Here is a 24,280-nt window from a genome sequence, read left to right as displayed (position 1 = left end):
CAAATTGTGATAATAAATTACCGGCCCTTACCCCCTTTCCAGTCCTGGTTCTGTGGTTGGCCAGGAGAGGGCGCGGTGGAGCGGTGTGGGGGAGGGTCGCGTCCGGCCTGGGCTGCCCTCTCTTTTGACAAATGCAGAGATGTTGCCGTTCTGATAAGGAGAGGTTGTGGCCGCTAAAGGCCCAGCTTTGCAATATTTTAATCAACGGTTGGTAACATTTTGTTCTCTCGCTGTGTGATCTAAATTCATTCTTATTGCACTGAAAAAAGCTCTGAGCAAGGAAACCTCGCTTCTCGGTTCTGTATTCGTTACAAATTCGAAATGCGTAATTACCTGATTCAAAAACCGGTGAATGGTAGGTTTTTCATAGTTTTAATGATTCCTCTCAAAGCCATAGCGATTTCTCGGTGTTTTTGGAGGTCCGAACTATACAGCTGCAGTTTTTTCGAGATGGTCGACGAGAATCAAAAAATTGGATAGGTAAGCCAGAAAATCCATGAAACGGTGCACAAAAGGGGTTTCTGTGCAGACTTTTCGATTCTGAAGAAATATGTAATCGTCATTTGTAGAAAATAAAGCAGATGAATCAGCAATATCCGTAACTTATTGCACAATATACTCAGTCTAATTGGCATGCGTTAGACGAAATATGACCAACTCTTTTGGCAAAGAGAAGGTCTGCTCGTCGTGTGAGATTTTTTCTCAAAGAATAGTTTTCGTGTCATAATTTGATTAGATTTTTCAATTGGGGACTGTAATTTCCAGTTCATTTCTAAAAACACCTATCAGAATAGAGAAAATATTTATACGCATGTTGTTTCTAAAATGAGCCAGGAATAGTAGTTACCTGCTGCAACATGTGGTCCAATTTTTGTCTTAATGATTGAAATGTTTCTTTTCCTCGTATTCCAGGGCCGGATTAAGGGAGTGGCCACATGGACCGCGGCCCATGGCGGCAAATTTTGCTTTTTTATTTAAAAAAAAACAAAAAAAAAAAAAAAAAAATCGGATTTTGACAAAAAATTACAAACGAGAAAAGGCGAAAAAATCTCTCATTTCCTGAGAGTATAGTAATATCTCATTTTGTCGTCTTTCAATGATACAAGAGATAGCACCTTTAGATAGTCGAGTTAAGAGAGAAACCAAACACGCAATTTGGCCTGGAACGGCGCGACTTAGAGAGAAATGATGACGAGGACCTGAGATGAAAAGGAGAAGCCCTCGGCGCGGCGGTCGGCATGTAATACATATTAGCGCCCACAAGACTGCACGAATACTTCACGCATTGCATCAAACTCAGTGTGGTCACTGCATGCGGTCAGCGTGAAACGGATAGCGCCTACAAGACTGCCGGAATACTTCACGCATTGCGCCAAACACAGTGCAGTCTGCGCGGCCCGGCGGCAGAAGTTAAAATTATTAAACTACATTTATGCTGGTTCTTTTATAATTTGTTCGTCCATTTCTTATGAGTGGAAGGCCTTGTCCACACAGAGATAGGTTTACGGAACTTAACTTTCCGCAAAGTTCCTTGAACTTTTGCTAGGAGTGTTAGCAGGGCTTTCCCAAAAAATGTGTCCAACACGAATAAACGCGTCTCATGCACCCCTCCCCCGCTGGCACGTTCACTTGATGGTTTTTATTGATATTTCAAAACGAATGAGAAGGGGGCGGCAAAATACAGGCGGCCCATGGGCGGCAAGTAGGTAAATCCGGCCCTGTCGTATTCACCAATGAAAATATTAAATTAGGTTGAACTTTGATCTTTCAGTAGATATGATTAGTCAGTTCATTTGTATTATTGTGGAAAGAGTAAAAAACAATGCACGGAAAGTGGGAACCAGGTCATCAGTTGACCACATTTTCCAATAAGGAACTACTATTTTTGGTTCTTGGTTCCCACTTGCTAAATACAGCCCCATTTGACATCTAAGTAATTGCTCCTTTAGCGATACAGACCTTCAGAAATTTCGTGTATAAAAATAGAAAGTAATTTTTTGAAAGACCGAACTCGGTTATTTAGCCGAGCAAGAAAGTTTGCTCTGGTTGACTTCCGGTGAGTCTTCTTGTTTTTCCAAAGCGGAAAGGTAGAATTCATTGATTTTGATGTAAATCATGCGAGTGCATTTTTCACTTTCAGGTTGCTTTTAAATTTTTCCAACACATTTAACGCGTTTTCCGTAAAAATTATTGACACGCATTAGAGTGCTTAAATTCTTGCATAGTGCACTGGTCTATCGTATTCGCACACGACGATCCTGAACCGTCTGACAGCACGGCTGTCAGAGTGAGTATTACACTGCTCGTCAGTTACTATCCTTAAGTTGCTTTCTCCGCAGGCCAGGCCTAGAGTCCCTTTATACTGAGAGTCAAGACAACACCCCTCATGGAGTCACAAACAGGAATAAAGATTACAGAAATTGAACGTTTTTCGTAATCTTTGATCGGCTCATTCTTAAATTCCTTTCTCCGTTCCTTCTTTCATTCCGTTTGTTCCTTGTCGAACCCGAAATTCCTCGGTCCATTCCAGATTCTAATCTTTGCAATTGGTGAAAATGTAATCTTTATTCCCGTTTGTAACACTGTGAAGGCCTAAAATCCGGTTAACCAATCAGAAATGGATTCGCATTGTCTTGACTCTCAGTATAAAGGGACTCTAGCCAGGCCCCTCTCGATGACGTCACTTTGTAGGCGAAGTATGACGAAGGGAACTTGGCCCGCCGTTGTTGCAGTCGATTTGACACCGCTCGCATGCTCTGTCGTTCTGTCACTTTGTCCTTCGGGTTATTAAATCATGTGTGATTTTCATCTAATGTAGATTAGAAGTTCCGAGGTTGCCAGCTCGTGTTTCTCGCGGGAAGTCAAAATTACTCGAACACTATTGAAACTGCCGGAGTGCATTTAACTCCGGAGCGTATATTGCTAACAGATAATCCAAATAAAATGAGAGCAGAGCGAAATCCTCCTTTTTGCGAAGTGCTGCTATCACCAAGCGGACTCGACTCATTTCGCAGTACCAACTACATTCTTACGGAGCTAATTTCACCATTTTCTCATTTCATCCGGGTGTTTTGAGGGCATAACGGACTCTGGAGTGAATAACATTCTGTATAGTGTGTATTGGTGGCTCCAGCGCACTGGCAACATTGATTTTTCTCCATTTAAAGCTAAAGACATAAATCGATTCTAGAGGGAATCAGATGCTTTGCAAAGAATTGATTATTCCAAACAGGTTTGAATGGAGGAAGTCCAGCCTTTCCAATCTGCTGAGTCCCCTTCTGACACCGGATTTTACCCCGAGATTTCTAACGATGCAGATAGATAGGTCTTGACTTTAAGGGATTTGTGACATTCCGCTGAATAAGGGACCTAGGTCAACAAAACGCATAATACCCGTCCATGAGAGCCCTATGGAACGCTTATTTTGCAGGACCAGTCAATAATCGTCACAAAAACTGGCCGTATTCTACCAACGATGTGCTAGCTAAGGAATAACTAGTACTCTGAAGTATTTGTAATAGTAAGATCACTCCAAAAGTGATCTTAATTTGAGGCTGAGATTTCTTTAGAATTATACCTAACAAGAAACGAAACTCTTATTTCATTCTAATTATGTGGAGAAGTTGCCCTATTTTGGAGAGATACGATCAACCGCACCCTCCGCAGGCAGTGAGGGCGAGTCACCTCTCATGACAATTTTAGTTACGACGCGACGTAACGTCATGCTCGGAAAAGGAGTCGTAAGCATGAGGATGAGCTTTGTGGGGAGATATCAATTCGATGCACGGATTGTGCATAGACTTCCTCGTGCACGCAATACTTGACTGTCTCGTTATCCCTTCAGAATGAAGCACTCACTATTTAATTGAATCCCGCATGTATTGTGATTAGTAGTTTCGGAAAACTTATCTTAAAGTATGAAATATTACAACACCGTACAATTAAATTATCTCCCCGTCTTGATTTTCTCTCAAATATTATCAGTGGAATGTCTTTGTAAGCACATGCCATGCTGTTCCGTAGCGCGGCAACGTACGTACGTTCTCTGCAATAGACTCTGTAGCTGTGATGTCATCAAAGGAATTCTCTGTCACATCAAGGTGCCTCTATTGCTCTGTGGGGAGCGATTCGTCAGTCGATCAATCAATTGATAATTCCTAGCTTTAAGGACATTTCTTTTCAAAAATCTCTAAGTAACTGTCACATCACGCTTAAATACGTCAGATATTTACCCAGGAAATTTGGCCGAGAACGATTTTAAAATAACGTCAAAATTGAGTCCCCGGTGAATTTTGCACACCAAAAGTTAAAACGAGTTGCGATATGTACCCCAGATGTACTTTTGGAGTTACTTAAAACTGATTCTCGGTAGAATCGTATGTACAAATATCAAATGGACGTATTTATGCTAAAAGGAACTATGTGCATAGGTTTGTGTGAGACATAGTTCCTTTTGGCTTAAATACGTTCAAATGGACTGCAGCGTAACGTGACGCTCAGAGATTTTTGAAACACATTCCTATAAAATCTAGAAATGATCAAGTGATCGATCTACTATCAAAGGTCCCACAAAGTGCGGAAGATCCACTTTCACAAAAAATAGTCGGTGCTGGAGACAGAACTGCTCATAGGGCTCCTGCACTTTCTTTGCCATACTTTACAGAACTTTTCTGTTGGGAGAACAGAATTTGGGTCGTGAGCACAGAGTATTCTGTCCTCATAACGGAAACTTCTGTAGGTGTAACAAAGAAAGTGCTGGAACCCTATGAACAGAACTATTCGAGGGGCTTGGAGGACAAGGCGCACAAGTGCACTTTTTGAAGAAATTGAGGTATTAATGATTTCAAGGAAAGCTGATCTTAATGCATATTCATGGAAAAATTCGCTCTTCAATTCCGATTTTTGAGCATCAAATAGTCAGTTATAACTTTCTTTCCGCCATAAGGATCCATGTAATTTTGAACTTTCGAACACGTATTTCTCGAACTAATAAAAACTGCACTTATGCGCCTTGTCCTCCAAGCCCAGTGTTCGAAACTCACCTTCGAGTTTTAGGAGCCAAGTGGCGCATCAAGCCCGATTTTTAGGCGCCATTGAAGATTTTTTAGGGGCCAAATTGACTTTTTGCCTATATATTACGGCGCATTTAGTGGAAAGTTAGATGCAAGATGTTTTCGTAACAGAACTAGTAAGTAGCTGTAACTTGGGGAAGACAAAAGTGCAAAGGATGAAATCGTGAAGAATAGAAAATGCTTTCACTTGTAGTGATGAAAATTTCGAATAATCACCTGATATGAAAATTCAGATTTTTAGGGGGCAATTTTTAGGGGCCACGTTGGCGCAGAGCCCTCATTTTTTAGGCGCCATGGCCGTTTTTTTAGGCGCGTTGGCGCGTTGAGTCTTGAACACTGTCCAAGCCCCTCATTTTATCAGTGCATTTTTATGTGTACCCGAACAAAAACAAAAACAAAAGCAAAGCAATCAATCAGAATGAATGGACACGTATGGGTAGCCCGTGACGTAGCGCTAAGCGCGTCTATCTGGGGGATGAATCTTTTCCGCGTGGTTTGGCAGGAGCGCTTAAGCCGGGGATGCTGACTGTCATGCGGGTTGACGCCATTTCGTTGGCAGGCGCCGGGCATTACCGCATGATCTGTGATTCCGCCCTCCGTCATCGTCTTGAGAGTTGTCGTTTTCTCCTCTCGCCGGCCGCGGTCCTCGCGCCGGTCACTGACCGTCTCTTAATTGGATCTTTTGTCATCGGGAAGGCTTGTCATTAAAATTAGACAGATCCTTTTTTACCCGGTACCCACCTAGCTTTCATCCCTCTCCCACAACCCTCTTTAGCGGCTTATTTTTTCTCTCATTTTCTAGTTTCTTTCCTCTCCAAGTGTGACCGTCCGCAGGAAAGAAAATTGTAACTCCTCCAGGATATCCTACTTTTTCAATTTTATTTTCATTCATAGCTTTGATTGAAATTATGAGAGATTTAATTTGTCTCTCTAGCAATAGAATAATCTCTCTGTTAAAACTCATGTCTATAGATAATAGATGACTGTAGAATACTGAAGTTCTAAGAAATAAACAGAAATAGAAGCGCCCCCCCCCCTCCCCCCCTAAAAAAAGGAAGTTGTCTCTGATCCACTGGTAATCAATCAGCTTATGTTCAGTATAGAAGTTTAGTTCTGTTATATTGATTGTTTACTATTCTGTATCCTTACCGAAGCTTTTTTGCGGGCTTAGGTTTTGATCAAAATCAGCTTTTGAAAGCAGAATTACCTGAATCACGGAGAATCAAACTAGCATATCGAATATTAACTAACGCATGCGATTTGATTTGTATTCGCATAGAATGCGTAGTCTCAACACGATATTTCTGATAGCGGAAAAGTAAAATTTTTAGCCATTTTTTCTCAAAACAAAGTTTTTTCAACGGGGAACTATAAGTCACCATAACAGTCTTTCGGCTTTACGTTTTTACTATAACTATTCCTCTTTTTTTTTGGTTGAAATATTCCAATTAAATCATTCGCTAAGCATTTTCTTCAACACTCCTCACACAAAACTATAAATAACACTGAACTGGCTTAAGGTTATGTCACGAGTTCAATGGAAAAATTCTATTTCCGAGGAGGTCACACGAGGACATTTCGACGGTGAAACTACCAAACCACGTATCTCGTTTGCGGTGTTTAAAAATCTACGCTCACATTTTATTTTTTGGAAGTAGACCAAATCAATATCATTCCTTGAAATTTTCACGGAATTTTCTCCGCACAAAGAGGAAAAATCACAGAAATTTTCAAGACTGGATGTTAAATAGTTTTTCATTTAAAAAATAAAGTATGACAGGAAGTCTGCGACGTCGCAAACCGAGATACGTGGTTTGGTAGTTTCACCGTCGATTTACGTCGTGATTAGCAAGATTTAAAAAACACTTTACTCTACGATCACTTTTTATTAATTAAAGAAATTATCTCTTAAAATTTAGCATTCGAGAAAATTATTTTATTATTATTTTTCCCTGTCTTTTTGTCTTCTTCCTCCTCCCCCACTTCTTTGTGTTCTCTCTCTCAGGTTTGTTCTTCCTCCTTCTGTTCTTCTTATTCTTCTTATTCTTTTTTCTTTTCTTCTTCTTCTTCTTTGTGCGCATTCTGAAATTCTGCTCTCGCTCCACAATTGCAGTATATCAGACAGCTCTGCCCTTCGAAGTCAAATGAAAAACTACGTCACTCTGTCACCCTCTCAAGACTTCTCTTTAACTGCTCATTCTCCTCTTCAACGGAATGATAGAATTCTTCATTCAATTTAGGTAACTTTTCTGAGGGTCCATTGACATTAACCACTGTCCGTATCAGCCCCGGCGGCTTTCACATTGTTTCATACCTAAAAATAAAAGAACTCAATTGTTGTCTCAAAGTAGCCAAAAAAGGGGACGGCGAGTGGGCCGCGAATGAGGGAGGGAAACAAAGCAAGCCCGAATCCCCCTCAGTTTAGACATTTCTTACTTTTCTCGCTATATTTACTCGATCAATATCTCCGGGTTATTTCGGGCAACGCTTAATCGGTCTCAAGTCTGTCAGAGATTTGGAGGTCAACTGGGAGAAGTCGTCCAAATCAAGCTTAGAATGTATATTCCTTTTTTTTCTTAAATTTCCAACTGCATATAAAACAAGGAAAACGGTGAAAAAAAAAAAAAAATTATCTCGTGCTGTAGATTCATACTCTTGATTCTAATAAATAATCTTTCGGAAAGTAAATAAACTAATAAATCGTCAAATCTATGTATTAAATTATAAAGAATAAAATTATAAAACTGAAAAAAGATGATAAAAAGGTAAAACTTCTCACAGCTTCAATGAATCCGAGAACATTTTGAGTCACAAAAAAAGACACGTCTCGAAAAAACGTGTGCCCTAAGCTCACAAACTATAAGAATTCACTCTTTCTGCCTCCATTATTACATGAATAGCCAGTCGTATCACTTCAGAAGCATAGTCTCACTAGTCAAATCAGGCTAACCAAGAGCACCCGATCGCAAACTGTTTTTTTTTTTTTTTTTTTCTGGCCCCATAACCTCATTCTTGGAGCAGCATGAAGCCTGAGATTCCTCTCTTGGTAGCCAACTCTCCCCATACAGGCACTCAAAATCCAAATCGCCGCTATTCCTCTGGATCCTAAGCGTATCCATGGGACTCAGTGTTCATGTACGCTGTACAACGTCATGGAGCCTTCTCTATTTGTTGAAACGGGTGGTTTTTTATACTAGGAGAGGAAATGTTACGTCTGAGATCCCTCTCGTGGGTTCTAGTTACTCAGTCCATTACTAACCACCCCCTTCTGTCGATAGGATCGCTTAATTTTCTATTCGTTTTCTTTGTCTGTCAAGCCCACTGGAAACAAATAAATGGCAACCTAGGTGGGAGCAGCGGGGCGATTATCGAAATTGATAGATAAAGCCGTAGACAAAGAGGACAAATAGGATATGGAGGGATCCTATCGGTGAAATTGAGTGGTTGCAATGGACAAAAAGGGTAGGTAACAGACTGACTAACTGTAACCGACGAGAGACCATATAGTTAGTCCAGCATTTTCTCGCGTATTCAATGAGAACCACCCATTTCAACCAATAAAATCGCTCCATCGCACCTATGTCTTCTTTGTCTATAGCTTTGTCTATCAATTTCAACAATCAGCCCGCAGGTGAGACCAACTAACGGCAACCGACGAGAGACCCTTCAGTTAGTCCATCATTTTCTCCCTTAGTCTATAAGAACCACCCATCTCAACCAACAGAATCGCTCCATACGCCCTATGTCTTCTTTGTCTATAGCTTTGCCTATAAATTCCAATAATCAGCCCGCTGGGCGGATGGGCTTGGATCATTAGCACGTCCGTGCACGTCCTGCTCGCGAATGCGATTAGCGCTGGCGCAAGAAGCACTACTGGCAACAGCACAGGTCGCTGCGCCGCCGGTGGATTTAAGAGCAAATTCCGAAGCGATTTCTTGGCTCGTCGCGGAATAAAAAATCTGTCCGACCCGGAGCCGGAGCCAGGACAGAGACAGGGAGCAATCGGCACTCTGTGAATATTTACAAAAATGATCTTCGATCGAGGTCCCGAACCGCGGAATCCAGATGCGAATCGGAGAATTACAACGCGGACTGTTACTCGGGAACTTGGCAAGGAACCGCCCGCGCCCCCATATCAGCCGCCATTCCCTCCTCTGGTGTCAAATGATGTATGCCCAACGTGCTTAATGATGCTTAAGTAATGTTTTCAAAATGTCCCTATAGACTGAACATGTTTCATAGATGTTTTTTTTACATCAGGGAGTGAACTAAATTTTTGAAACCAACTTCCAAAAAACATAAACGGAAACTACGTCTCGGCAAATTCGATTCGCAATATTCACACGGGATGCTCTCTAGCAGCTAATACATTGAAAAAAAAACACATTGGATCCAGAGTCTAGACTCTTGAAAACATTGACAAGAAAAAGTACTCTTGATTCAATCGGATTTTTGCTTGAATCAAAACGAAATCCGCTTAAATTACGAGGCTTGGTTCTTGATTTAAGCTAGATTCTAATTGATTCAAGAGTACTTTTTCTTGTCGATGTTTTAAGAGTCTGGACTCTAGATCCAATGTGTTTTTTTTCCAGTTTTTCACAAATTTTAAAAATTTTGTGTCAAAGCACCTGACGCTCGCGCGAATACAGTACGATCCGATGATCGGAAAGCTTAAGATCCAGAAATTATCAATTGATCAGTTGGCTATCTAAACCAAAGTGCTGAAAAAACATCAGGAGGAGTGTACTGTAGACATTTTTTATACCTCAACGTAATTTTTGCACGACTTTACGCGTGGGTGGCTTTGCTGCACATCTACTGATCGCAGCAGATCCATTTAGCAAAGAACAACCCGGTCTAACAATAAGTAAGTTCTTTTTTATTTCTTAAAGTAGGTACTGAAAGAAACACCATAGTGGGACAGTGTGAGTAGATGTTGGATTCAACTCTGAGAAGTTGACTAATCTGTTTATCTAAGAAGCTTTGGAGTTGAGTTTCCAAGTTCGGACTTTAATTTACCTTGAGAACGGAGCGAGGAGGAGCACTTGTACTATTGGCGACATAGGTGTGTAACTCCTACAAAGTTTCAAGTTCTAGCTTGAAATAGATCACACCTCCCCCTTTCCCACCCCTCGTGTTCAAATGCAGTATCACATGGACCCGAATTTCGGAGCGCAGTTCAAAGAAGCCTCATCACAAATAATTTCAGTTTTCTTTTGGAAGTCATCCGGATGACGAACTCGAGGAATAGCATAGATGCAATTTATTTTGTTATGATTGTGCAGGTTTTTACATGCCTCTTCTTGATTTAAAAACATTCTTTTTAAAAGTATTTCCACCTAGAATTTTTCTTAGTTCATGGATAAATGAAGGATGGTGCCAAATTAAGTGAAATTTTACAGCAGTAGGAAAGCGACAAAGGCTATCACAGTAGCGCTAAATGGTGTGAAGCTTTCGAATTTGCCATCCACTAACACTGTCATGTTATTTTGTTTTATTATATTTTTTTCAAAATTAAGAATACAGTATAGAAAACTTCTCGAAAGGTATCGGCTGTATCACTTTGCGTTGAAGCAGCTCTGAAATCAGAAAATTAACCTTCATGTAGGTGGAAAACTATGAATCGAAAAGATACTTACGGTGGATCGATCTTTCGCACGGCCCAAGTTATTTCGTTCAGTGCTCTTCTTCTTTATTAAAAATAGCATGCAGTTCTCCGAAAAAGTAAATGGAGAGGCGATCACTTTCCTCTCTTCTTTGTCGTTGAAGATAATATCAAAAATTAATTTGCTCCCTCAAAATCTTTAATATCCGGCGAAAGTGAAAGGAATGTTTGGTTTTCCTTTTTTCTAAATTTTATGAAGATACATCGAACTTTGGTTGAAGTCTCCGAGGTCTTTCACCTTTTTTTCATCAGGTTCAGTAAGATAAAAATCAGTCGTATGGCGTACTTGGCGATCGGTTGATCTGCCATTTAAACATGTGGAAAAGGATCGATAAAGAGGGTGTTCGCAGCGATCACCTCAATAGTCGATTCTTTGCCTCAGCTTCAAATGGGGAATTATCAATGATCGATCATTCTCACCTCACCACTGATAATAATCAGCAAGATTATTTAGGAAAATGAGTATTTCTCAATTTTTCTCGTCGCAGTAGAAATCAATAACGTGACCCTGAAAATTCGAGGGTAGTAAAATACTATTTTCTCCTCGATATGACAGACGCGGAGGCAGGTTGAAGTTCCCTCGAAGACAAGTAGTAGCGAGCTTGTTGCAGGATCTAGGAAACACCAAATGTATGCATGTTCTAGCTTGTGAGCGCAGTTTCTTAATCTGGCACCCCCGAGTGAGAAGTTGGTGTAAAAACAGCGAAAACTTATTAGTATCGACGGGACGGGCCCGGCGGGGGGTGGGTGGGGGGGAGGGGGTGCTGGCGCTAACCGCGAAACCGAGGAGGGTCGGTGTATATAATTTATGAAGTTAATAGTATATGCGCATAATCAATGTGGCATAATATGTGCCAATCTGAAAGGAATGTACCATATGCGATTCCGCATAGTGTTATTTAAATCATAGTCGGGCTCAGGGCGGGAAACGGGTATCCGCGGCGGGATCCGTGTAGCTGAATTAAATAGTGACTGTTCGAATTTCCAGCGTGTGTTCTCGAATAACATTCAAATATCTTTCTTTATTAACTTTGTGTTTCGCGGAAGCTCCGCCAACTTTCTTCTCGCGGGCTTACGCGCCACCGTCGCCGTCGTCGCTCCGCGCGTCGCGGGGAAACGGCAGTAAGCGCCACCCGGCGTCGATCTCCTTGAGCCTGTGCCCGTACGCGCCTCGAGGCTCACGCCGAGACGCACTTACTGCTGTCTTCCGGAGGACGCCGGAGCGACGGCAAAGAATTCAATTTCGCTCCTCTTTTCGCTCCGATCGAACTTTCCGATCGAGGAGCTGTAAGTTCCGCTCTTTGGCGTCGCCCCAATTCCACCAATGAGCCCTGCCAGGCTCAGCGCTAAAATCTACCCGCTCCCCGTTTTATCGGGTGTGGATTTCGGGGGTGGATCCGGTATCAGGCAACCTTGTCGCCGAGTCAAAATTTGATTCCGCCCCAGACGGGAACAGCCGAACATGCCTCGCCTTCTAACGTTTATGAAAAGCTACGTGACGGAGCTTCGGCTTGGTTACAAAGCGACGCCAGCGCGGCCTCCTGGCTTCTTCAGACACCGTTTGGGATCTTCGGTGAGGACAACTCCACTCGGCATGGATAATTGGTCAGCCGATAAGGGTGGAATTTTGGACAAAAATAGCTCAGAATTAATGTCTCCGTTCTGCGAAAGAGATACAGCCAATCGAGTAGAGTATTTTATGTGGTGAGACGATTCCGTTGAACAGTTGGAAAATGTCTAAACATCATTCGTAAACGCTCATCCAGCATAGTGCGCACGGTAAAATAGTTTTTGGCAATATCCATACCCAGAAAAGCTGCAGGCCAGGCTGTCAAAATCCGTAAAAACTACCGGGTGCTCAGCAGCACTATGCGAAGCTTTTGGTAGTTTTTTAAAATTTCGGCCGCCGGTACTACAAATCTCGGCTCCTACTGCCGAGTTTTTCGGGGTTCGTATATGGCCCAAACATGTTTTACCGTATGTCCCGTGTATTTTTAAATCGGATCTGCGGAAACTGCAAATATTTTTCAGTCGCCAGAAACGAGGTTTGCAGAGACATACATATCGATAGTGAAACTACCAAACCACGTATCTCGGTTTGCGACGTCGCAGACTTCCTGTCATACTTTATTTTTTAAATGAAAAACTACTTAACGTCCAGTCTTAGAAATTTCTGTGATTTTTCCTTTTTGTGCGGAGAAAATTCTGTGAAAATTTCAAGGAATGATATTGATTTGGTCTACTTCAAAAAAATAAAATGTGAGCGTAGATTTTTAAACACCGGAAACGAGATACGTGGTTTGGTAGTTTCTCCGTCGATATGCGAAACTAAGGGGAGCCTGAGGGTTGGCGCCGGCCGTCGTTAAACATGTCAAAGATTCCGCTGAATCATCAGTAAAATTGAATTTCAACAAACTGTTTGGGTAGAATAACGGAAAAAGACCATCAAAACGACTTATATTAACACAAAAATTTCAGGGAAGACCCCCGAACCCCACTTCAGAGCTGATAAAGTTCCTCCGGGTCCCCATTTTGCAACAATCCTCTATATTCTTATCGATTGGGTATGTCTATCTGTGCTCCGTAGTTATCCTCGCAATGGTGTAGACGTAATGCACAGAGGTACGTTAAAAATAATGTATGGAGATAAGTTGCAAAAAATAGAATGTATAGGAGGGTAGGTAAATGTATCTGAAAAACTTTAAGCGGGAACGAGAAATCAAGTTCGCCCTCAACTTGATGAACGCAATTTGAGCGACTCAGGAGTTGATATAGTTGTATCGCGCCTTTTGGTTCGGCGCCACGTTCAAGAGGCGAGTAACTTCAATATTGTAATATGATCATGGTGAATCAAATCATAGATCTTGATTATGGTGTTTAAAAATTACCGATTTTATTTTATTTTGTCCAAGAGAATTCACACTTTTTGCTCTAAGTTTTCATACTATACCTTTGAGGAAATGAAGAAAGTGAAACGAAATTTCATGCTGAACGCTGTTAAGGCATTTTTTCAGGAAATTAAAAAAATGACAAGATATTTACAATGTCGCAACCCGAAACACGAGGTTTAGTATTTAGACCATCCCTTCTATGGTGTAGCTATGGACTAAAGGTATTACACCGCCTAGAAGGATAAGATTTTTTCCCGTATGCATAATATTCGAGGGGATAGTGGCCGGGGCTTCACGTACTCGATTTAAATTTCTATTATCCACGAGGAGGAGTGTGAACACCGACCCGCGACCACTCACACACACAGCCCACCAGAAGTTCTGGGCTTAATAGGGGCTGTTTACTCATCGAAAGCGGCTCCCCTTTTTCCAGAGGACGCCCTCGCGCCGAGATTCCCCGAAAACTTGGGGACGCCTGTTGGTTTTTCCCTTCTTTTTTTTGCACTCGAGTCATCGATTCATTTCCCCCTGTTTTCCCGGAACCAATATTCCGTCCGGTGGTCGCGACTGATAAAAGTTGTCTCCGCTCGGCAAACAGGGTTTTCATTAAATATCGGCGGGGGCGGGGCGGGGTGGTGGAGAATTTGTTAGAAAAACACCGGTTACGGTGCAAGTTTGTTTGCCGTGGCGTCGTCGGCGGACGACTAGTTTCCCTCGATTTTCCTGGCCGCTTCTTTCCAAGTTTTCCCGGAGTAACCACTATCAATGAGCCGTGCACCGACCGAGTTGAAAATCACGTATCCGTACGTCGACTCCGTGTGGGGTTTGCGCGGTTATTGCCTAGCGGAGTTTGCGGGATGCTCCTTTGAGACGTCGCTAGAGCACGGGACGCTGGCTCTACTCCATTAGTGGCGTAGGTCAGGACGCGCATCGTGTAACTTCTACCTCTGTTGCACGAGTGGCATTTTAAAGATCCGTTTCATGTTAATTTTACGGTTTTCTTCGGAATGTAGGAATCGAGTCTCATGGAGGGAAAGGGATCAATATTAACACACGCAGAAGTTTTGGCCCCGAACGGAAATTTGTGGCCATAGAAACTGGATTTTGAGATTTCAGATAACTAACATTTTTACTATACTTAGTCTAATTGTAAGACTCATATTTTAATTTAAGGACTTCACCGAAAAAAAATTGAAGTTGATTCAACATTCTGTATGTAGAAAAAAGGTGCGAGGACTTTTAAATGCTGAATTAACCGCCACAGCAGTTAGTTTTACATCCTGGCATTGCTAGAGTAACTGCTATAGCGGGTAATTCAGCATTTCATAAGTTCTCGCACACTTCTTTTACATCCAGAATGTTAAATCAAGTTCACTTTTTCCTCGGTGTTGTCTCCGCTGGAGGTTGTCATGAGCTTTGTCTCAGGGTTGAATCGTGGGAATGAAACTTTGGGGATTTCTCGCTATTTTATCATTCCCACGCACGGGAAAGAGCTCTCCTGCAACAAGTTTGCGCGGGAATATAAATTGGTAAAATTCTAGTATTTAGCTGGATTAAGATAATAATTGAACAAAATTAACAATCAAACAAATTATTTTAATCGAAATATGATGAACAATCGAGTGACCTTCAAAATATCACACAATTTGCTTTCACTTCTTCATTTCTCAGTTGATCTTTTATCTCAACAAACCCTACTTGTTACTGCGATTGTTATTGAGTTAGTCAATGTTTGTCCCAACTTTGAAAGTTAGACCTTTTTTCCGCGAAAAATCTCATGAAAACGTCTGGGGGAGACAAAACCTAAGACTTCCGTTGTCTGTACTGAAACTTGTTTTTGGCAAAGAACTAGACTTTGATTCTTTGGCGGGCAGGAATTCTACATTGACAATCGCAGGAAACGCATATTTTATACTGAGTTTAATCTGGAAAGTTCTCACAATGCGCAACGTGAAATTTCGACACCGAACTTTGTATTGTGGTGTTTCAATCCAGAGGTCGCCAAGGGAAATCTACCATCTGGAATGAATAATTCCAAGGTGTCCGCAGAATTTTTATTTTCCCTCCATTGCATAGCGTTACGAATTCGCAACAACGTATTTTTGGGGTTTTAAAAGTTGAATATTTCCTCTCTGGCGTAATTTGATTTTACAAAGTTGCAATAGTTCTTTTTTTTAATAACTGATTCCTTGACATTTTGAAAAAAAATGGTACTCCATTTTTTTAATGCAAGCTACATAATAGATCAGTGGCCCCCTCCAAAATTAATTTATGCCATGGAGGGCGAAAGCTTAAAAATTCGAGATACAGGTAGTCAGGAGGTCACGAGTAACGTTATGCTAGAGCTCACGTTAAACTAGAAAATGCATTCGAGGTTCAATGTAAACTCCCCGGCGGGGAAAGTTCTGAGCGTGGTGATGATTAAAATATCGCGTGAAGCTAAAGCCAGATACTCTCCGGTGCAGATGGGAGGGGGTATGTGTTACAAAAGAGTGGCATGGGAGAAGAAAGGGTTGGGCGATGCTCCATGCGGGGAGTGATTGATTCCTTTGAGAACCCATCACCGAAGTTCTCGTCCGCAAAATATCACGTTTACGGAAACGCTTGCCAAATTTTCATTAAGTTCAATTTTCCTATCTTTCGATGGCGCTAGATCACGTTAATTTTAGAGTAGAGTAAATCCATTTCTGATTGGTTCCCGTCTTCTAGGTTTTTACAGTGTCACAAACAGGAATAAAGATTTTTTTCCCCTGCTGATTTTATGGCTTCGTGTCTAGCACTTACAGCCAACTTTAGACTATGTTTATTGTCCATAGACATCGAGGGATTTTAGGCACATTCATGCTCCGGGCTTTTCAACTTTTCAGGGATTAGGGCCGAGTAGAATCTGTTTCAGCAGATCTACTCATCAATTCCGTGAAAATTAGACGCCAACCCGTTAGGGCTGGGACCTTCCGCGCGATCCCAGCCCTAAAGTCGTTTTCCGTGTCCGCTAATCCGTGAAAAGCCAGGGATCAAAATCTGGAAGTTCAGGAAATGTTAAAATCCAAGAAAACTTGTTCCTTGCCTCTTCCTTTCGTTTGAAAACTATTTTTGTAGTTGTATCCTCAGTAAGAGAAGTCATGACGGCTAAAAAATCCCACGAGTCAATTAAAGGGGTTATCTCCCAAGTACATTGAGCTCCAGGGCGTGGATCGGAAGCTGTGGCATATTTAAGCACTATTATCGGATGAATGGAGGTAGAAGGGTGCCGAGAGAATTGCCAGTGACGATTTTATGCAATTTTTGACGGGTTTCCGTTATTTAACTGACGCCCGAAGCGATTTTGATTGATCGGTGCTGCGAACAATTAACCAGGCAATAATTTTTACGTTTTTGCTATTTTATTAAGTTTGGTCTTTTTACCGTGCCATATTTAATAGCAACCACAACCTGTTCCACAAAATTTATGCGTTTTACTTTTTACATTTTTCGTGATTTTGTGAGGGTGGATGTTTGTTAGCTTTATTAAATTTTTTTGAGGGAATCCGGTTATGGAGCGTTGCAAGGATGTCTATAGGTTCCCGAAAGTCCCCAATGCCCCCCCCCCCCCCCCCCCATTATCCCCGATTTTGGAAGGATGTCCCCGATAACCCCTTAAGTCCTCAATTTTCTTGTTCAAGTCTCAAAAAATGACAAAAATCGTCCTAAACACCGGAATTTTCAAATTTTCCCGCCAGCCGCGGCGGCGCAGTATAACAAGGAATAAAAAAATTGAAGTGTTGCTTGATTTTTCATGTATTTTCATCGGTTCAACATGACTTGGATTGCATTTTGCAAAAAGGAACCAGAAGCATTGCAGTGTTGCTAAGATTGTGCGACCTCATCCTTTGTAATAAAACTATTGCAATCCTGAAAAAGAATGAAATTTATATGGTAATTTTGGTCTTAAAACAGTTTTCAGGGAGTAAAGTAGAAACTGTTTGTAGATAATCAGGTTTTTCATCCAAGACAAAAGAGGTTGCACAATCTTAGCAACATTGCAATGCTCCTGGTTCCTTTTTGCAAAATGCAATCCACTTGTAAAATTAGTCGTATGAAATATGCCTTTTAACGCTCTAACTAGCTCCCTTTATCTTACTATTTCGGGGGAAAAGTCCCCGATTTTCTTGAACAAACACCCCTAAAAATCCCCAATTTTGGTTTTCTATAACTAGTAGATATCCTGGTTGCAGATAGAGGGAAGGTAGAGGTGTCCAAAAGACCGCAAAGCGTTACGTAATTTCGGGATGGCCCCCGACGTGGCAGCAAAGCAGCGGTTCTCAGTTCATAGACTCATTTTCCGTTTCGCACGCCTGTGTGGTGGACCGCAGCGCTGGCAACGTCCCACCCTTCATCCCTAGAACCGCGTAACTCCTGCGGAAGCTTAATGTAAATATGTGGTTTTTGCGCAAGCATGGCAGCGCGGTGGTGAAGTGTAGAGGTGGTGGTTTTCCGGTTGTAGCGCTGCGGTGCTCAGTATGAGCGGGAATAAGCGCTTCGTGGCCATGCACCTCTCGCGAAGATCCGTCCCTCGGGAAAACCCTTCGCCCCCCCTTTCCCTGTCCCCCGCCCCCGCCCCCTCACCGTGTTCAAGTTGTCAAACTAAGCTCTGAACTTTTGGCAACGATTAAAAAGCGACCTCCTCAAAAGTGTTGACGGCTCAGTGAGAATGTTGAAAAGGCTGCAAGGGTTAGACGAAGCTGGGATAACTGGGTGAGTCGGGAACCCGGGGTAAAGGCGAGGAATTTCGGCCGCGCGCCGGGAATTTTCATTTGGAACTTCGCGCCACAGTGAGAGTAGTATTGCGTTACTGTCTGACTGTGATATTTCCGGATTTTCTTCTCATAAAGAATTGAGAGTTATGTTTGTTTTTATGAAATCGGCAAGAATCTATGAAATTCAGAGAATTTTAAAATCTTACCAAATCTGATGGAACTTATCATTCCATCACGAGGAACGTTTCTTTTAGGGGTAGTTTTTGGTAGAATACCTATATACGGAAGAGTATTGCCATCTCTGTGCCGCTCTTTGATTGGTTCATCAGTTTTAGGCTATTATGGAGCTCCAAAGTTGGCCCAATTTAAACAAACCCGACCCAGAGGAACACGTATTATCATCTGAGAAATGGAAGATAATCATACTTAAAGCTTAATTTTCGGTAAAAATATCTATCAAAGTTCAATCCAAACCCAATTCAGAAGTTACATTTAAGACAATTTCTATCACATCCACAATCACGTCTAGAACTTTGTCGTCATCTTGTTTGTTTATATTGAGCCGAACCAGGAGCGAAGGGGCTGGGGTTTGTTTACATCGGGCCAACTTCGGGGCTCCATGATAGCCGACCAATCAGAGAGCGGCACACTTTTTCTGTACTAAAAGGATTGAGATGGCAATACTCTCCTGTGTACAGGTACTCAAGTTTTTGAGGAGGGTGGGTCCCTCATTGCTCAGCCCTCTATAGTATCAAAAGGGTTGTATGTGCTCCGTAACGGCCCATGTGTAATTGTGTAGTGGTGTGAGTAAAATTTCGATGAAGAAACATTTACTACATTGTGCCTATTTTCTAATCCAGCTGTACAGTGATCTTTCATCTTATCCATCAGATTAACACAAATTATCAGAGATCCAATGATTTCTGGTCCTCGCTGTCTCGCAAATAAAACCGTCCCAAAACCGGAAGTTCTATGGTTCCGTCGATGTTCGTGCTTTGCGGTAAATCGATTGCTCTGACATAAAAACCTACGTAAAAGGATCGATTACCCTCACAATCGATTCTTCACCACAGCTTCAAACGGGAAAATATCGATAGCCGATGATTGACGCTTCTCCACCGCGGCGTTTTGACAAGTGCTGTGGATCGGCCGCATGCAGTACTTTGTGATAAATCTATTGCTCTGCAATTTGAACCTTCGGAAAAGAATCGACTATCAGGCTGAACCTTCACGATCGATTCTTTACCGTAGGTTCAAACGGGAAAATATCGACAACGGATGATTGACGCTTCTTTACCGCGGCGCTTTGACAAGTGCTGTGGATCCGGCGATGATCGGCCGCGTGTAGTATTTTGTGATAGATCGATTGCTCTGCAATTTGAACCTCCGGAAAAGAATCGATTACCAAGGTATACCTATCTTCACAATCGATTCTTTACCGTACGTTCAAACGGGAAAATATCGATAGCGGATGATTGACGCTTCTCCACCGCGGCGCTTTGACAAGTGCTGCGGATCCGTCGATAATCGACCGATTATAGTACTTTGTGATAAATCGATTCCTCTACAATTTGAACCTCCGGAAAAGAATCGATTACCAGGGTATACCTTCACAATCGATTCTTCACCGTAGGTTCAAACGGAAAAATATCGATAGCGGATGATTGACGCTTCCCCACCGCGGCGCTTTGACTCATGTGGATGAGAGCGTTTTCATTTTTGCTCCGGTCGTCTCCTTTTGTTCCGGCGACGGTTGTGCATACAGTGGCGCTCCCCGAGGATTTGCTCTCGGCGGCGGCGTCCCGCGTTGCGCGAGGGGGTGGATATCCCGGGAGCGGCGCACAGTGGATCCAGTCAATCGGAGAGGTCGGACATGAAATTTTTGACCAAAACTGCAAATTTTGTTGTTTAATTCGTCAAATTTTAAATTCTAAGGAGGGAAACTTGCAGAAAATTTCACGAGGAAACCAATGGAACCACTTTAGAACCTCAAAGTTGTGTATGAACGGAGTTATAAGCGTTTAAAGTTTCCAAGTTTTGTCCGATCCCTCCCATTGACTCGATCCACTGTGCGGCGTCGGCGGTTTAATTATGCGCGGGTTCCCGGGACATCCGGCAGCGGCGAAATCCAATTCCAAATGCAATACCGCATTCGGGCTTCGGGGTTCCACGGTTCCGCGTCCGCGGGAACGGAGACCTAGTTCCGCGCTCCGGCTCTGACTTGGGCGTTGGGCTCCGGGCGCGGGGAATTTTGCCGGCGGCGGATTCATACGTGGACGCGAACGTGCCGGCATTAGCCGTCGAGAACGTCGACTTTGCGCCGTGCATGCGAATTGGGGCCGGCCGCCCGGACCGATCGCGCTCATTGATTAGCAGATACATGCTTGATGAATTTCGTACAGGGGCTTCTTCAGCACGCTATGGTGGGACGTGAAGTACCTGGATAGGGTGAGTATGGATGACGGTAATTTTGGTGGTTAGGTTTGATCAGGTCATAGAGCTCTTTAATCTATAAACTTCAATTATCCAGAATTATTTATTACATTTATTTTTTGCCCCCCCCCCCCCCCCCCGGCAGAAAACCTAGAGAACGCCCCGTGGGCCGATTATTGAAACTTATAGACAAAGCTGTAGACAAAAACGACAAAAGGGGTTTGGAGGGATCTTATCGGTGGAAGCAGGTGGTGGCAATGGACATAGGAGGTAGGTAATGGAGTAACTAACGGCAACCCACTAAAGACCCGACAGTTAGTCCATCATTTTCTTCCTTAGTCTATAAGGACCAACCATGTCAATCAATAGGATCGCTCCCTACTCCCCATGTCTTCTTTATCTATCGCTTTGTCCATCAGTTTCAATAATCGGCCCGCTGCTCTGCTGGATTAATGGAATAAGCCAGGAAATGAGATGATGCAAGTTCCAGGAGGAGCTCTGGCATGGCAGGATCGCTGTCAGTGATGATCGGTCGTCGCAGTCTGCCATACGAGAGGTGGGAACGGGTTTTCCGATGCAATGCAATGCGATGTATGCAAAATTGATTTTTAGGGAGGGTTTATACGAACTTTTTTTTCCAGGTTTAAATTGATTACTATAGGTTGTTTCTTTTCTCTCATGAATACCGCTCATTTATCATACTTATACCAGCATTATAATCACCGTTATCTCTGTTTTGATGTTGCAGGTGAGACGAGTTTTTCTCCTTGCGCGTGCACCTCATTAGATATTTTTAGTAAGTAACCTCCAACTCGCTTTAACATTGTATACCTACGGATGGTGCCAATAGTGCAATGAATGTAAATTGTCATTGTATTTTTAATACTATTTGAAAAAAAAAGTGCTCTTGCACTTGGGCCATCGATAAACGCATCGGAGCCACTTTCCGGGCGAAAGCAGACCCCCAGATCGGGGCTCGGAGATTGGGATCATTGCAATATTTGCAGGGGCTGGGACCCTTGTCAGTCGTTGCGAGCCGAAGGGGGTCGCTTAGGGGTCGCCGGGATCGCAGGGGTCACAGGAGGAGGGGGTAAACGGTGGTAATGAAACAAGAGAGGGGACGGAGAGGGATGGGAGGGCGGAGGGAGGGGTGTAAAATTAAATCAAGTGTCGATATCACACTATCGAGCATCCACAGGGGCGGCCACAGCCCATCCCAACCCCGTCCTCGTCCGCCGGGGCCTCTGATGTGTGAAATTGCCCCCGTCGAGAGATTTACAGTGCCCCTCACGCCGCGCCATCGCCCCCCCCCCCCCCCGAAAAAATCCCCGCTTCGCTTTGAAGTGGACCTCCATCGAACGAGCGCCTTTGCACCGCTTCATGGAAAGTATTGATCGGGATATCGAAGAAGAAGCGACGAATGTGACCGTTCATGGTGGGAAAGACCAGTCCAAAAAACTATAGAGAAAAAAGGAGCTAAAAAAACTAAAAAAAAAAAAAAAAAAAAATTAACACGGGGTCCGTGGAAAGAAACGAACCCTATCTTTCAAGAAGATACTTTCCTACAGGGTTGCCACAGTCAGGAAATACCGGGTAATGGCAGGGAATTTTAAAAATTCAGGGAAAACCGGGAAGAGTCGGGAAAAATGACAAAAATGTCAGGGAAATTTTGTTAAATCACCCGTATTTGCTCTCAAGAATAGGATTGAGGTTTCGAACAACAAATTTTGCCTGAAAATTGTCTAAAATTATATCTTCTTAACCATCTGTCATATGTTCAATCGTCAGGGAATTTTACCAAAATATGTCAGAGAAATCACGGAAATGTCAGGGAAATTCTGTGGCAACCCTTTTCCAAGAGAGCCAAATTCAGGAAAAAGTTTCGAATTTGGTAATTTCGAGTTCTCAACGGAGAAAGCTCTCCTAAAGCCTTTGAATAAGCTCTGCGCGGTTTCAGTTTAATCTTTCCACCAATGAGGGCTCTGTCTGCTCTTTTTCCGTGTGCATGTCAGAAGTCTTAACCTAGATTCAACCTAAAATGTTAACCTAAAAATTCAACCTGAAACTTAAGAATTTTCATCCTTTGCAGAAACTCTGTTCACCTAACAAGGTGTACTAGTAGGGCCGGATTTTCCTACTTGCCGCCCATGGGCCGCCTGTATTTTGCTGCCCTCTTCTCATTCGTTTTGAAACATCAATAAAAACCATCTAGTGAACGTACCAGCGGGGGAGGGGTGCATAAAACGCGTTTAATCGTGCTGAACACATTTTTTGGGAAAGCCCCGTCAACACTACAAGCAAAAGGTCGCGGAACTTTGCGCGAAAGTCAAGTTTCGTAAACCTATCTCTAATGGGGAGGGTCTTCCATTCATAAGAAATGAACGAAAAAATTATGAAAGAACAAACACAACATTTGGTTTAATGATTTTAACTATTCCACCGCCGCGCCGACCGCACCGTGTTTGGCGCGATGCGTGTATTCACGCATAGTAGTATTAATAGCTTGTAGGCGCTATGCGTTTCACGCTGACCGCACTGTGTTCGGCGCAATGCGTGAAGTATTCTTGCATTCTTGTAGGCGCTATCCGTTTCACGCTGACCACAATAACCGCTTTGTGTTTGATGCAATGCGTGAAGTATTCGTGCAGTCTTGTAGTCGCTAATATGTGTTACATGCCGATTGCCGCGCCAAGGGCTTCTCCTTTTCATCTCAAATCCTCGTCATCATTTCTCCCCAAGTCGCGCCGTTCCAGGCCAAATTGTGTGTTTGGTTTCTCTCTTAACTCGACTAATTGAAGGTGCTGTCTCTTGTATCACTGAAAGACGACAGAATTAGAAATTACTATACTCTCAGGAAATGAGAGATTTTGTAGCCTTATCTCGTTTGTAATTTTTTTTTCTAAATCCGATTTTTTTTATTAGCTACATTTAAAAAAATTGCAAAATTTGCCGCCCCCTAGATTTACCGCCATGGGCCGCGGCCCATGTGTCCACCTTCTTAATCCTGACCTGTGTACTAGCGCTCTTGCAAGTAATATTCTGACTCGAAAGTCCGTGAGCATATCCTTCATAATTTAAGGGAAATTCACTTAAAGTGTCAAGACGTCACGTGGTTTTGTGCTCAATTAAAAGAGGAATCATGTGAGGAAAATAGGCAACATAAAATACAGTTAGTTAGGCCGTTCAATTTATCCTTCATCTCCTCTATTAGGCAATCTCGAACATTCGACGAAAGAGCAAAATACAGTGAATGGGTAGGTGTGGGGGTTAAAAAAATTAGAGCTCTTATAATTTAGGAGAATCAATCAGGGAAGAATGAGGTATTAATGCGAAGGCCCACAGCTTGAGATGATATCTCGAGCCAGGGAAACCCGAGTCTCTGGTTAAAATACGACCGCGGGATTAGACACAGCCCAACGTTAATGAAGTCCTAAATATTCGACTTTTTCAGGAGACGGATGAGGAAGTAATTTTAGATTCGAA

The 24,280-nt window shown here is 42.7% G+C and overlaps 1 protein-coding gene across 4 annotated transcripts in view; it reads left to right on the top strand.

The window, feature by feature from the left end:
• The window catches only part of LOC109041282 (lachesin), a 300,747-nt gene that overhangs the window by 22,008 nt on the left and 254,459 nt on the right, over positions 1-24,280 (top strand). For 2 of the 4 annotated variants that reach the window (XM_072298643.1, XM_072298663.1), the window contains one exon: positions 21,546-21,593. The exons of the other annotated variants lie outside the window; for them this stretch is intronic. The gene's annotated coding sequence lies outside the window, so the exon portion shown is untranslated. The remainder of the gene's footprint in view (positions 1-21,545; positions 21,594-24,280) is intronic. 4 annotated transcript variants of the gene reach the window in all.

Source organism: Bemisia tabaci, chromosome 1, assembly GCF_918797505.1.
Source record: "Bemisia tabaci chromosome 1, PGI_BMITA_v3".
Lineage (NCBI taxonomy): Eukaryota > Metazoa > Arthropoda > Insecta > Hemiptera > Aleyrodidae > Bemisia > Bemisia tabaci.
Note: the sequence above shows the minus strand (reverse complement) of the source record. Positions and strands in the feature narration are given on the sequence as shown.